The following is a 16,255-nucleotide window of genomic DNA, read 5'->3' as shown; positions in this document are numbered from 1 at the left end:
CAATGAAATTTGAAATCTAATGTATGTAATAAATATATATATATTTTTTTTTTAATCTTGTCCAACTAAGACGCACAGACATCATGACCCAGCATATGAATCTCAACAATGGTGACAATCAACAAAACTCTTCAAGCTGAAGTGCATGCTGGGTAACACCATAGTAAAACTCCCTTCAAGGACTGTAGCATGAATAATTTTGTCACCACTGTTGAGGATCAAATGATAAGTGCTCATGTTTAAAATCCTGAGCCTGTATAATTTTCCCCCAATATTTAAGAATTGCAATAATATTTGTTCAATAGGACTTTTTTGTAGTTCAGAAATAGCTGTACGTCATGTAACAAACCAAAGAGAGACACCCTCATGGTGTTCATTGAATGTTTTAGATAAAAAAGAGCAATTTAATCTGCTATTTCAAGCTTTAAATTCAGCAATGTGTTAATGTTTACTATGTAACACAACCACAAGTGCTTAAAAGCAAATTACTTTGTATTATTAAAAGGGTCAAGAGCCCAACGAAATCAAACACTGATCTCCATGATGGTCGCATCATTTTAAACAATAAATCATCCGATCCTCTGTAATTTTCAATAACAGCAGGTGTTAACAGCATCACTACTGCACAATCATCATTTAATTAGTCACTTAATTATCTCATTGACTTTAACTCTTTGGGGACTTGGGATTTGACTTGAGACTCGTTTGTGACTTGAAAGGAATGACTTGGTTCCTACTCTGGTGAAATCAGCTGCTGAGTTCATGGGTGGAACAAAAATATGGCAGGACTTTTACTTTTTGACCCCTGGACTTGACACCTCTGTATATATATATATATATATATATATATATATATATATATATATATATATATATATATATCCCAGATAGCAACATTGTGTCGGCCCAGATCCGGCCCACATCTGGCACCCATGGAAAGATGATCTGGCCCACATGTAGCGTGGAATGATGTCACTTGGGCGGACCGCTCCTGTTTGCCAGAACTGAGCCACAAGCAGGCCATAGCAATGCCACATGTCAGCCAAGAGTAAAGAAATGAACCAGAACTGGACCTTATCTGAGCCACAAAATCTGTGTGTATTAAATATGAAGTAATTTCAGCCTTAATAAACCTGTTAACAAGCAGAATCACTGAAGGAAATAAGAGAACAGAAAAACAGAAGAGCAGAAACACAAGAACTACAACTGACTTCAGCCACAACCTTAGATGAAATCAACTGAAGATAAAAGAAGACATGAAATCTCTCAAGATCTCAGCAGAGGAGGATTAAACAACTCCACAAACAGCTTTACCAGCTTCTCTTATTACTAACCAGATTGACTTTATTTATGTTAGACATCTACAAAAGTTTTTTAATTGAGAATTAACAGAGGTTTTACTCTAATGTGTTTCACCATAACAGTGATTAGTGTTTCCATTAGTTGGGCTCTTAATTGGGCTCTTATTATATAGTTTGGTTTTTTTGGCTGCTGTGACCGTTGTGTTAATTAAACACATTTGCAGCTTCAAAGAAAGCTAGAGTGACATGATATCAAGTGTTGGCTGTTTTCTGTTGATGGTTTTTTAACCATCATGAAGTACACTGGATCATTGATGTTTTTTTTTTAATCGAACAGTTATGTTGTTCCAGTAATACATTCATATTACAAACCCTGTGTTTATGCCGCATGAGATCCAGCAGTATTATAGCAATCAGTTAAAATGTTTTAACAAACATGAGTTTTAAAAAACTTAACCTATGCTGACACACACACAGAACAATCAACACATGAATCTCAATAATGGTTACAATCAAAAATATTTAGATAAACTGATCAATTCAGAACTTCACTGAAAAGCTACTGTCACAACAAAAACAACAGCAAAATATAAGCAAATATTTAGAATTAAACAAAATAATAGGACAATTCAGCTGCATAATTTATTAATGTTGCAATGCATGCTGGGAGTTTTGTACTATGCTAATACCCAGCATGCATTGCAGCAAGGTACTTTGATTGTCACCATTGTTGAGATTCATGTGCTGATTGTTGATGTCTGTGTATGGCATCAAATATTGAATTCTTTATAATCGTTAAAAACTTATAATTGATTGTTGTAATATTGCTTGACCTCATGCTGAAGAAACACATGGTTTGTGATGTGAATATATTAATGAAACAATTGTTATATTTAAAAAAAAACAATAGCAAATCAGCCTGTTTCATGAGGATTATAAAATCATCAACAGATAAGCGCCATCACCTGTCCTCAATTCTCTTTAGCATTCTTTGATGCCGCAAATGCGTTTAACAAACACATCATCACAGCAGTCAAAAAAGACTAAAGATAAAATAAGAGTTAAGAGTGCAACTAATGGAAACGATAATCACTGTTATGGTGACACATATTAGAGTTAAACCTTTCGTAATTCTCAATAAAACTTTTGTAGATGTCCAACAGAAATAAAGTCAGTCTGGTTAGTAATAAGTGAAGCTGTTATTTGCAGTTTGTGGAGTTGTTTAATCCTCCTCTGGTGAGATCTCCAGAGATTTAATGTCTTCTTTTATCTTCAATTGATTTCATCTAAGGTTGTGGCTGAAGTCAGTTGTAGTTCTTGTGTTTCTGCTTATCTCTTTCTCTGTTATTTTCTTTTCTTCAGTGATTCTGCTTGTTAACAGGCTTATTAAGGCTGAAATTCATATTTAATATATAAACAGATTTTGTGGCTCAGATAAGGTCCAGTTCTGGTTAATTTCTTTACTCTTGGCTGACATGTGGCATTGCTATGGCCTGCTTGTGGCTCAAATCTGGCAAACAAGAGCGGTCCGCCCAAGTGCCATCATTCCACGCTGCATGTGGGCCAGATCATCTTTCCACGGGTGCCAGATGTGGGCCGGATCTGGGCCGACACAATGTTGCTATGTGGGACGCAACTGCTGCTGTGAGTATAAGGATATAAAAACTGGAACAGTGTGGCAGTGTGAGAGACCAAAGAAACTGCCATGTGACAAACTGGTTTATCACTCAAAAGGAGGTTTGGAAAACCCATTAAATCGCTTTGAGAAGCAGTTTTTTGCGAAGTAAGAAATGAGTCGAAACAAATTCCAGAAGAAATGTATATCCGTATACAAAGCAATTGTAGAAAATCTCTCTCTCTCTGTCTCTCTATCATCACAGGACTTTAACAAATGTTCGTATTACTGGAGACACACAAATCATCAATATCCTTCCCAACACTGCAGGCAATGGTATGAGTAAATGTGGAGCTGCTGATACAGAGGTGATCTCTGTGTTAAGTATTTCAGCACATACATGTGTGCTATAGCTGACAATGAACTGCAGTGATTTGAGTAAAAGTCATGCATTTAGTTACTTTACTACATTAAGTGTTTGCATTTTTATATTAAGTAATATTCCTTCTCAGTGCACTGAAAACCCTAATAAGTTGACTGAACTAAATTGATTGAGTAAACTTGTTGCCTCAATTTAATTGAGTAATGGAGTCTCCCAATACTTACATATTTAAGTTTATTTAACTTGACGGTTTTGTAGACTGTACCTAAATCACTCAGAGGTTTAAATGTTGATACTTGATTCATTTGAAGTCACCATTGTGGTGGAAAGTGTTTGGTTTAGTTGGGATCTTGGTCCAGTTACTGCTGGGTTGGTGTATTTTAAAACGCTGTTTTTGTGGTGTTTATTGTTGATGAGAAAGTCATCACATAATACTTATTTGAGATCATAAAATAAGTTTTGTTTGATATTTATAACAGGCACCAAGAGCAAAATACTTATTTTGAAGATGGACAAAATGAATGCATTTGACATATTTTGAGTAAAAGAATCAAGTACTCACACACACAGACTTCTAGATTTAGCATATGCATCACAACAACGGTGACAAACAAAAGAGCTCTATAGCACAAACTCATCCTTATTTCCCAGCCTTTTTTGTTCTGATTGTCACCATTGATGTGATGCATATCCAAAATCTTGATGTCTGTTTGTGTCGTTTGGCTTTCTTCACCACAAAAACAGTGTTATAAAATACACTGTTACAGCAGCAGAAGACAAGCTAACACAAGAAGTAACTGGACCAAGATCCCAACTAAACACTTTCCACCACAATGGTGACTTCAAGTGAATCAAGTATCAACATTTAAACCTCTGTTAATTCTCAATAAGAGCTTCTCTAGATGTCTGACAGAAATAAAGTCACAGAACCTTGTAAGGAGGATCTGTGAACGTCTATATCGGACGTACAGAAGACATTTAAAAAAAGACATCATAAAAACATTCTGTCTCCAACGTCTGCAACGTCTTTTCAACGTCTGCAAAGACATAAAAAGCACTTTTCTGCACTTTTCAACGTCTGCAAAGTCATAAAAAGCACTTTTCTGCACTTTTCAACGTCTGCAAAGACAAAAAGACTTCCACTGGACGTAACTTTGCCCAATGGATTAGGTTGATGTTAAAATACGCAAACATAGTAATTTTTTGTTAAGTTTACTCAAAAAAGCGCTTGCGATAAGTTGCCTTATTTTTTTAAGTTGACACAACATTTTTTTATTACAGTGCAGTATAGGGTTTACTGTATTTTCATAAATATTGTGACATTTTGTCAAAAGGTCAAAGTTTAAATATGCTGTTATTTGTTTTACTTCAGTGTGCAAAAAGTGTGCGGTCAAAAATATGAACATAATTTTCAGTTAAATTTACATGTTGAGTTAACTTAAATATATAAGTACACTTGAAATTAATACTAAGGTAAGTGAACATAATCATTTAAGTACATTAAATAAGCACCAAGTTTGGTGAACTGAGTGATTTAAGTACAATCTACAAAACCGTCAAGTTAAATAAACTTAAATATGTAAGTTTTGGCAAACTCCATTACTCAATTAAGTTGAGGCAACGAGTTTACTCAATCAATTTAGTTCAGTCAACTTATTAGGGTTTTCTACAAAAGTGTCAAGTTAAATAAACTTAAATATGTAAGTTTTGGGAGACTCCATTACTCAATTAAATTGAGGCAACGAGTTTACTCAATCAATTTAGTTCAGTCAACTTATTAGGGTTTTCAGTGTATGGGTCTAACGAGTTAAGCAGTAACGTTAGCTGCCATGTTCTTTCTCTCAAAGGAAAACGATTGGGCCACTTCATCAAATACTATAAGTTGTCGTTTCAATAATCATACCATATTAAAATCACGTACCACAAGGATAACATATTTCACTAGTAGAAATCATGCAAAACAACTTTATATCTACATAACTTTACTCACCTAACATAATACACTAAAAAAAACGTCCTCTTGAAATGTAGTTCAGCAAACCAAACAGACCAAAGGACGAATTTTGTAATCCACCAATCAGTGCTTTTGTTCACTTGTTGCTAGGCAGAATTCCTCCCATGGCCAATCACATTAAAGGAAGAACAGAGTGACGTTGAGTTTTTCCAAAGGATTACTCATGATTTTGAGCTCACAACACTTGAAATCTTAAGTTTATGCATTTTGAAGGTAAATTAGTTAAATTAACTCATATTTTTAAGTGACAGGGCCAAAACGCAAAATTTTAAGTAATGTTTAGTCAACTTTACTTGATTTTTTAAGTCAAGACAACATTAGAGTTTACAGTGTGGACTCAGATGAAATAAGTTCATAGTACTAACATCGTAGGAATGCTAGCTTTTAAACTCAAACTGTTTAAAGCAGTGGGAGTGGAGTTAATTTCCATGGTAGAATGTATGGTAAAATACTGTAAAAAATAAGAGTGGTAAATTAATAGTTGAAAGCTGTAAATTAACAGTACTTTACTGGCAACCTTGCTGCCAGAAAATTACTGTTATTTAACGGCACAATTTTTTACAGTGTATGATCTGTGTACATTTTGACTATTTAATTTACTTTTTGGAAAGGAATAAATACAAGTAGAAAGGAAATGATGGATATTTTTTCTTCCTCTTTTAGCAAACTGAATGGCTTGATTTCTTTAATATATATTTTTCAAAGTGATTGGTATGCACTGCAAGAGAACATAGTGATGAAAGAGATGTTGAGATATAGATGGAATAATCTACTTCGATATCTGGCAGGTGACTTCCTGTCACTATCTTACTGAAAATATTCACCCAGGACCTGTTGTCATTGCTAATGCAATCAGCATGTTTCTCTCATATGTCTGTCCTGCCTAATATATCCAAACAATATTTGCTTTTTCATCTAAAACATACTTAAAAAAATACAATTTTGACCGTCTCAAACAAAATAACTGCTACCCAGAACATTTTCTTTCTTTTATTTTTTTTTATTAACTGCATTATAAATGTAATAACACTAATTGTTGTGTAAATATACTATTTTGTAAATAAAGTGTTTTGTATGTTGTAATAATCTGTACAGTAAATACATTTTAAGTTACCAAAATATTTTTCTATATAGCCCAAACACAGTAAGTACACTGTAAAAAAATGCTGTAGTTTCTACAGCAAATTTTTACAGAACAAGATTTTACAAGATGCAGCTGTAATTCGAAATGCATTATGGGCCAAATAAGGTTTTACAGTTGTTAACAGTATATTTCCACATCAACTGTAATTCATTTACAAGAAGCAGGTGTTGTCACTGTAGTTCCTGCTTTTTACATTAACTTACTGTAGTGTGGCATTATGGGATTGCGTGCGCATCATTCAAATCTGAAATCCCGCCGACTGGAGCAGCGTGAGAACGATTGAAGATTAAAGGCTTTATTCATAATTCCTGGGAAGTTCACTTAATTATACTTGAGAAATATATCCTTTTTATATTTATTTGAGTATATACTTATAATGTATAAGTGATATCATGTCACAATAGCCTCCTATCCTGACATTTAGACAAGTGGCCTTGGTAACTTCTGTGCAGTAAACTGGGAATTGCTATCATAGCATAGTTACACAGCAAAATCCCCAGTGTTAATTTAACACTCTGAGTGTGGACTCATAAAAACACTGAAGCAGTGTTAAAAGTAACACTGAAGCAGAGTTGAAGTTAATGAGATAATTAAGAAGTTAATTGAGTTATGATTGACCATTATTGAAGACACCTGATGTTAACAAGCAGAATCACCAACCGAGAAAATCACAATTTGTGTGTCACCATTATAGCGGTCAGTGTTTGCTTTAGTTGGGATCTTGGCTTGTAACTTCTTAATTTTCAGATTTGTGTGTCAAGCCAAGAGCAAAGATCATCGGGTGGTGATAATTATGTTTTAATTTATGTACACAGTAAAGAAACCTGAATTCAGCCATTCAGGCAACTCAATTACAAATAGTCCATAAGATTGCCTTGGCTCTGGTCAGTCTATATGTTACAAAGCAATTACTACATCCAAACAAAACCTAAAGTTAATAACTGAAGGGTCAAGATACCAACTAAAGCAAACACTGACCACTATAATGGTGACACACAAATTGTGATTTTCTCGGTTGGTGATTCTGCTTGTTAACATCAAGCGCTTCAATAATGCTCAATCATAACTCAATTAAATTCTTAATTATCTCATTAACTTCAACTCTGCTTCAGTGTTACTTTTAACACTGCTTCAGTGTCTATAAGTGTCCAAACTCAGGCCCTGTCCACACGGACACGGGTATTTTTATAACTGTGACTTTTTTTTACGCGGTTTGGCCTTTCATCCACATGAAAACGCAGTTTCAGGGCACCGAAACCGAGCATTTTTGAAAACTATGGCCAGGCTGAGCATTTTCAGAAACGCCGGTTACAGTGTTGTCATGTGGACAGTATAACCGGGAGTTTTGCCTTGCGACGTCAGAGCGTTATCCGCTGTGTTTGACGTCAGATTGTGTGCTGCTGACTGCTTCTGATTGGCCAATGTGACTTTACGATTTGGGTTATATCGCCGCCTGCTGGTGTGGCATGCTCTTGACAGCGCTTGATAGCATGTTTTTGCGTTTTCATGTGGACGGGATTTTTTTTTTAAACGCAGGAGGAAAAACTCCAGTTATAAAAATACTCGTGTCCGTGTGGACTAGGCCTAAGAGTGTTAAATTTCCGATTTTTGGAAGTTACATTTTCTTATTGAGAGGATTTAAAGTAGTGTTTACCTAACTTTTATCATAAAGCACAATGCGAACGATTGTCATAGTAACTACTATCTGTCGAAATAACTGACAAACAGCAAAATATGTGAAATTTCATTTGTTTATATGTGTTAAACTGTCCCATATTGATGTGACGCTTTACTATAATAAGTGAAAGACATCTTTATATCCCCGACTGGACAAGTTAGCCTGATTAAAAAAAACACAGAAAAAAAAGACAGAGGAAGCATCGAAACGCCAGACTGATTCTGATTATATTAACGTTTCATTCAACATCAGGACAAGCTTAACGGCACACATAAACTCCCGGTTTTCATCCAGATTATCTTAAATTGTGTTCCGAAGATGAACGAAGCTTTTACGGGGTTTGGAACGACATGGAGGTAAGTGATTAAAGGCAAGATTTTCTTTTTTTGGGGTGGAGTAACCTTTTAAGTACTGGTAAATGCTGATTGTATTGTATAAGTGGCATTTTGACGTTTATTTTATTGAGCTAGTTTCATTTGATACATAACTTTATCCTGATGCTTTTGCTTGTTTTTATGTGCAGATGTTTTCTTGGAATCACAACACTCACTGGATACAAGACGGACACATAGAGGCAAAACAAGTGGAAAAGTCTCAGAGAAGAGGGACAACCCTCACGTGTGTGCTCATCTCAGAAAGTTGATGGACTTTCAGTATGTATTTATTAAATTGTCTTTTGCAGGAATATTCTTAATTTAATAGAACATAAGCTCAAACAACAGAATTTGTGATTTAATGTTGATTCCAGCATTTTATTTTAATCATTTTCTTTAAAAAAAATTATTTACAAAAAATATACAAATTCTGTTGATTGACCTTCATTTTTATAGAAAGTTAATGTTCTACTCTGAGTATGGCTTATTTTTTTTTACATGTATTTGTAGTTATTTTTGATGCAATGTTATTTTTATGATAAGATTTTAACTGTTGAAAGACTGACATTTTTATTTTACCACTAAAAGCCTTGCAGTGTCTTTCTGCCAGTTTTAATAAATACTTATTTGCAACATCATTGACTTTATTCATTTTTATTCATTTGTAAATGTATTAAGATAGAGCTCATGATAATGCATTTATATACATGTTTTATAGTTTACTGTTAAAATTATTCTTTAAAGCAGTTTCATTGTTAAATTATTACAACATCATATCGTATTTAGGGATATTTACAGGATTTTATTGGCAACCTTTTTTGCCAGGTAAATACTGTACTTTAGTGAAATTACAAAATATTGCTGTAAAATATATTTACAGGACTTTATTGGCAACTTTTTTTGCCAGGTAAATACTGTACTTTAGTGAAATTACAAAATATTGCTGTAAAATAAACTACAAGTTAAATTCAACGTTACTGTAAAAAAATACTACAAACTACTGTATTTCACATCACTATGCTTTGGACACAAACTTTCAATAATAAAAAAGTTATTTGACCCGTGTTATGGTCTTTTATTTATTTAGACTATTTGAACAATATAAAGTTGTGGCCTAGTGGTTAGAGAGTTTGACTCCTACCCCTAGGGTTGTGGGTTTGAAACTCGGGCCGGCAATAACATGACTTAGGTGCCCTTGAGCAAGGCACTGAACCACCAACTGCTCCCTGGGTGCTGCAGCATAAATGATGAACACTAATCTTCTTTTACTACTAGTTTATTTTTTTACAGTGTACAGCAATTAACTGTAATTTGCTTTGCAGTAATTTCCTGTAATCCATTTTACAGCAATTAACATCATTTTTACAGAATTTTATTGGCAACTTTTTTGCCAGTAAAATCCTGTAAATTCTACAGTACATTTTTTACAGTGATATATATATATATATATGAATGTATGTATATATATATATAAAGATATATATGAATATATGAATGTGTGTATATATATATGAATATACAATATATATATATATATATATATATATATATATATATATAATTATTAATCCAAAGGTGTACAAAACTCTAAAGTCTCATCATTCACATTCATCTGTTGCCTTCAGCTGATTGTATCCATGACAACAGTGTTACCTTTTAACGCAACCAGGCCAGCCAGCGACTCACTGTCTCATCCGGTGCAGATAATTTATTCCTAATCTAAGGTAACAAAAAGGTACAATGATATCAATTATTAGCAAAAAAAAGTAATGTTTTTTGTAGGAATAGTTAAGACTTACTTTTATAGTCATTTATTTAAAAAAGTTTTGATATAGGCGGTATATGGTAGTTATAGGCTATAATACAATACGTTGGCCTATAATGTATCATCGACAGCAAAAAAAAAAAAAAGAAAGAAAAGAAAAACATATGTTTTAGTGTTACAAATACACATTATTTTAGAAATGTATTACAAAACAGTAATTTAAAGCATTATAACGATATAATTATATAATAAAAGGTGGACTTTCACGATACAAAGTGACAGTTGATGAATGACGGGCAATGATGTCACGTGAATCGCCTACGCGAAGCAAGTGGGCGTCAATGAAACATGTCACCTCAGTGAGAAGATTAATTTACCGGTTCTTTGTGTAAATTACACGAGCTTCTTTTTCACAGTGAATAACAACAACTTTCAAATATAGTTGAAGTAATTCAGGTTTTAATGTTGGCCTAAAAAACATTTTCAGTGATAAATTCATGGCCATTTCTTGTAGTCAAGAAACCATGTCTAACATGCTCCTGTATGTTTATAATTTCATACTTATAGGAAAACATTTCCAATGATGACAGTGGTGACAATATCAGTAAATCTGACAGGAACTGCCCTGATGCTCATGTGAGAATAGGCTTTTTTATTTTTTTATTTTTCAAAGTTAATCTTCTTTAGAATTGTGCTTCCTTGTTGCCATAAGGTTGGCAATTCTTTGATCCTTTATCAGCCAGAACATATACAAAATTTAAGTACATGCATAAAACTAGTGGTCCAAGTACCTGTACATGTCTCACAGGGAAACTGTTCTACTGATGAAGAGAATGAGGTCGTCAGTGATGCTGATGGAAACTTTTCAGATGCTGATGTGAGAATGAATTTCTGATATTTTTTTTAATCCAATGCTTTTTGCATACATTTGTAAATATCGGTGTTCATATGGATTTTGTTTTAATGTGCAATAAATGCACAATTTCTGACAGGAAGGCTTTTCTGCTGATGACGAGGGTGATGTTTTTACCACAGCTGATGAGAACTTTCCACAGACTCATGTGAGAATTAAGTTTAGAATATGTATCTAGTCTATAGCCTCATGCTTTTTTTAAAGCTCACACTTCTTTATGTGTCAGCTTGTAATTAGTGCAATATTTACTTTCTACATTTTCAGAAACCACAGTGCACACAGCAAAATCCCCAGTGTTAATTTAACACTCTGAGTGTGGACTCATATAAACACTGAAGCAGTGTTAAAAGTAACACTGAAGCAGAGTTGAAGTTAATGAGATAATTAAGAAGTTAATTGAGTTATGATTGACCATTATTGAAGACACCTGATGTTAACAAGCAGACTCACCAAACGAGAAAATCACAATTTGTGTGTCACCATTATAGTGGTCAGTGTTTGCTTTAGTTGTGATCTTGGCTTGTGGCTTTTTACTTTTAAAATGTGTTTGGCAAGCCAAGAGCGAAAGTCATCGGGTGGTGATGATTATTTTTTAATGTAATCGTTGTTTGACCTGAGTTACTCAACTCATTTAAACTTTTCTCTAAGTAAAACTTCCATTATTGATTGTAACAGCTTTGATTCCACAATGAAAGAGTCTGTATTCTCTGTACTGGCTGTTTTGTAGGCATCTTTTGCAAGTGTTTCTGATCTTTCCTTTATTTTTCTACTAAATTTTTTTATTTTAGGCACACACAGGTAACAAGAATCAGCGTATGAATCTCAACAACGGTGACAAACAGCATTTTCAGATAAACCGATCTACTCTGAACATCAAAAAACTAGATACTAAAAATTCACATAAAAACAGCAAAAATGAAATATAGTTAGAATAAAAAGTTAAAAAGACAGTTCAGCTCATAATTTATTCATGCCGCAATGCATGATGGGAGCCATGGATGAGTTTTTATTGGCTACAACATACTTTTTGATGGTCACCATTGTTGTGATGCTCACACTGATTCGTGATGTCTGTGTGTCTAAACTTATAATTTTTTATTTTTTTTTTATCTAGGACTAACTTTTAAAAACATGTCATAATATGCCAAAAACGCTGGACTGCTTACTTTTTTCACTTAATTTATGTATACAGTAAAGAAACCTGAACTCACGCATTCAGGTCACTCCATGACAATTAGCTCAAACCACAGTCAGTAGCACACATGATTGCCTTTGCTCTGGTCTGTATGTTATAATTCTGTTACCACATCCCCACAAAGTCTAAAGTTAATAACTGAAGGTTCAAGATCCCAACTAAAGCAAACACTGACCACTATAATGGTGACACACAAATTGTGATTTTCTTGGTTGGTGATTCTGCTTGTTAACATCAGTTGTCTTCAATAATGCTCAATCATAACTCAATTAACTGCTTAATTATCTCATTAACTTCAACTCTGCTTCAGTGTTACTTTTAACACTGCTTCAGTGTTTATACGTGTCCACACTCAGAGTGTTAAATTAACACTGGAGATTTTGCTGTGCAGTTTGTGAGGGAAGCACAGAAGAAAGAGAGGAGTGTGCCAGTGAGGAAAAAATTTATCCAAATGCCAAAATCACTAATGAAGATTCTCTGCTGTGCATACTTGCCTACAGCCTCAGGCATACAACATCCAAAGTGGCTTTGAGTGACTTGTTAGATCTTATCAATCTCCACTGTCCTGATTCAACCAATGGTGTTCCAGATAGCTTATACAAGTTCATGAAATCCTTTCACTGTGACACTTTTGAAGTCCAGTATATTTGCCCATCCTGCCAATATTTCTTTGGTAGTGAAATCCCCACCCATTGTGCTTCAAGCAATGATACCCCAGGGCACATGGAAAACTTAATCAAATCTGGCTCTGTCTTTATCAAGTTATCTATTTCAGATCAATTAAGAGGTAAATTTCAAGATACAGATTTTTGTCAGTCTTTGAATTACACATGGTCAAGGACAAAGCGCAACTCACAAAATGTTGAAGACATATTTGATGGCACTATGTACAAATCGATTGATGCACTAAATGACCCAAAATTGGCGTATATTTCAGAGTCCTGGAATGTTGATGGTATTCCAGTTTTCAAATCTTCTTCTTTTCATATCTGGCCTCTTCAAGTCCCAATCAACGAGCTCCCCCCTAATCTGAGTTTCTGCAATCATCTGTTGATGAATTGCGTAGTCTTGAAAACCAAGGGTTACCTTGTCAGTGGAAAGGTGAAAAAGCAGTAGTCCATGTATACAGTTTGCTTTGCATTTGTGATTCAGTGGCTCGTTGTGCTGTACAGAATGTCAAGCAATTTAATCGAGAGCATGGTTGTAACTGGTGTTATCAAAAGGGTGAAGTTTTAGAAAAGGGTAATGGGTTTACAAGGGTGTATCCTTTGCAGTCAACAGGGCCAGAGCTGAGATCACACAGAAAACACACTAAAGATGCTCAGCAAGCTGTTGGTTCTGGAACATGCATAAATGGTGTAAAAGGTCCATCTCCTCTAATGCTGCTGATGTTTTTTTAATATGGTTTCTGGATTTGTATATGATTACATGCATGGCATATTACTTGGTGTTTGTCGCCAGCTGACTACCAGACCTGATGTTGTATAACACTATCACTATCATTATATATATATTTTTTTTTCTTTGAAGAATGCAGAAGCTGTTTGTTCAGCAAACAGATCAAACCACAACTCTGTAAAGATGTCAGTAAGAGTTTCACTTTGACTCACAAGCTGAGCGGCACAAGCGTCACATGCATTCAAGTGGATATTATTCATGTTTGGTCTGTGGTTATATTATACATTTTTGAATAACTAATGATTCATTCAAATGCTCTGAATTTGCTTTGAAATGTGCTGCTCATGAATTTATCAACAGCTGTATGAACTGTAAATGCAGCATGCAGCTCCATTGAGAAAGACAAAGCATGTTCACAACAGATGTGAAAACAAGCCTGAATGTGTCAAACACACCCAAACCTGTTCAATACCCTACTGCAGCTAAACCACATTCTGTTTAAACAGACCCATAGAAAACCACAGCTCATGGTTTTGTTTTTTTCTAGCACAGAGAATGGACATTATACCGTGAATGCAATAGCTGTGTTGAAGTGAAACTTCTGTGGTCTGTCTTATTTTTAAGAAATGTTAAACCTGAAGAGTAGAAAACCTGTTTATTATTGGATACCAGAAGCACGTGTCCGTTGTTTGTTGGTAAAGAGTGTCTTTTATTTCCTCTCCTGTTGATACAAACCTCACAATCTGACTTCCTTTTCATGAAAACAGCGTTACAGACTCTATTTCTCACAGGCTGAGCATTATGTATTAAGTTATGTATTTATCTCATTATAAATACATTAATACTTCCTGTTCTGGTATGTGTATATACAGTATACACATAAAGAGATGCTGCCTCAAAACAAAGACTATTATTGTCTGTCACTTTATAGCGAGTCTAAATAAGTGCTCTATATTGTGAAGACAGCTATTGTTGCTCACTGATGGAGAGGATCCACACTCACACTGCATTAATAACACACTTCAGAGATTTTCATTATAATATTGTATAATGTTGCAGTGCTCAGCTTGTGTTTGTGGCCACTAAGTAAGTCACAAATGTTTTATTCTGTTTTAGTTCATGCTTTGTTTTTATACTGAGTAACGTGCTGGATTTGCATTTGATATTTCCAGATAAAAGATTAAATTCGAGCAGTTATGTTAATGTGAGATCTAATTTGGACTTTGGCATCTTGTCATAGATCTCATTGTGGACAGATTGAGTCAGCCACACATAAGTTACTCTGTTTGTTCTCAATATTGCTTTGAAATAAACTATTGATACCAACATAAATGTAGCTTTAATCCAAAAATAGAAAACAGTGTAATTACCATTTACAAAAATGGATGTAAAAAATGCCATATTAAACAATTTTTATCTGTTTGGCCACCAGATGGCCCCTAGTTTCCAATCAAGTTTAGAGGAAAGCATTTGCGAGCAAAGCTTTCTTTCATCATCACTAAACAGTTTAACCACACATATTTCCATCTTTCTTAAAACTCAAATATATGTCAGAATTTTTATATTTTTGGCACTAGATGGCGCTCAGACAAACTTACATTCAAAGTTTAAAAAAAAAGTCTGTCTTTGCAAAATGTGTTGCTGTTGCATTTTTTTTCTTTAGCAGTGTTTTTATCAGTTAATTATCCCCCAAAATGAAAATAAGTCAATAACAACCATCAGACATCTGCATGATATAACAATCACAGCAGTGAACAATACATTGCATTTATTTCTAAAATGATGGCAAAAACAGGTTATGAACTGTTTTGGGCTTGATATGAAGAACCTCAGTAGTTTTCAGAAATACCTGCCTGACTTTAAATATAAGCTCTTTATATTGGAGAATAGCACATGCATCCAGTGTACTTGTGTATATCAGTATATATCAAAACTCTGCTTCATCAATGCAAACATGTAGACTATCTCCTGGCTCAAATCTGAAAAATATGACTGAGACATTAAGATATTATAAACTTTAACATCATAGTTTTCTGTAAAGCTGCTTTGAAACAATTGCTATTGTAAAAAATTGACTGAATTGACTGATATGTCATCTCATACTATTTTATCTGAGATAATCGTGTATCTGTTAGATTCAGGATTTCATGGTAAAGTGGTTAGTTCATGCTAAAGTCAGACTGTGAGTTTCATAAGAAATGGAAATGGAAAAAGGCATTTAACCACACGCTAATGACGCCTTTGGCAGTGTCTGTGTTAAATGTCAACCGCAAACATTCAGCAAAAACATTCAAGCACAACTGTTTGTCCACCAGAAGATCAGCACAGATGTCAGAAATCAGATGCAAAATGTTTCTTGATTTTTTTTTTTTTTTTTAAGAAAAACATTATTTAAGAGGCTATAAGAGTCAAGCATGAAAATGTTCCAGTGTGCCACAAGATTAAAGTCATTTGTTCAAATTCCCTGTATTACAGT

The 16,255-nt window shown here is 34.2% G+C and overlaps 2 protein-coding genes and 1 long non-coding RNA gene across 3 annotated transcripts in view; 2 read left to right on the top strand and 1 right to left on the bottom strand.

Moving 5' to 3' along the window:
• The window catches only part of LOC132160374 (uncharacterized), a 46,727-nt gene extending 30,563 nt beyond the window's left edge, over positions 1-16,164 (top strand). The window contains exon 2 of the long non-coding RNA XR_009437996.1: positions 15,915-16,164. This is a non-coding gene — a long non-coding RNA (uncharacterized LOC132160374). The remainder of the gene's footprint in view (positions 1-15,914) is intronic.
• Positions 1-16,255, top strand: part of LOC132160320 (uncharacterized) — a 219,821-nt gene that overhangs the window by 124,570 nt on the left and 78,996 nt on the right. The window lies entirely within an intron of this gene.
• The window catches only part of LOC132160279 (natural killer cell receptor 2B4-like), a 69,387-nt gene that overhangs the window by 29,909 nt on the left and 23,223 nt on the right, over positions 1-16,255 (bottom strand). The gene's annotated exons all lie outside the window — the stretch shown is intronic.

This window comes from Carassius carassius, chromosome 16 (assembly GCF_963082965.1).
Source record: "Carassius carassius chromosome 16, fCarCar2.1, whole genome shotgun sequence".
Lineage (NCBI taxonomy): Eukaryota > Metazoa > Chordata > Actinopteri > Cypriniformes > Cyprinidae > Carassius > Carassius carassius.
Note: the sequence above shows the minus strand (reverse complement) of the source record. Positions and strands in the feature narration are given on the sequence as shown.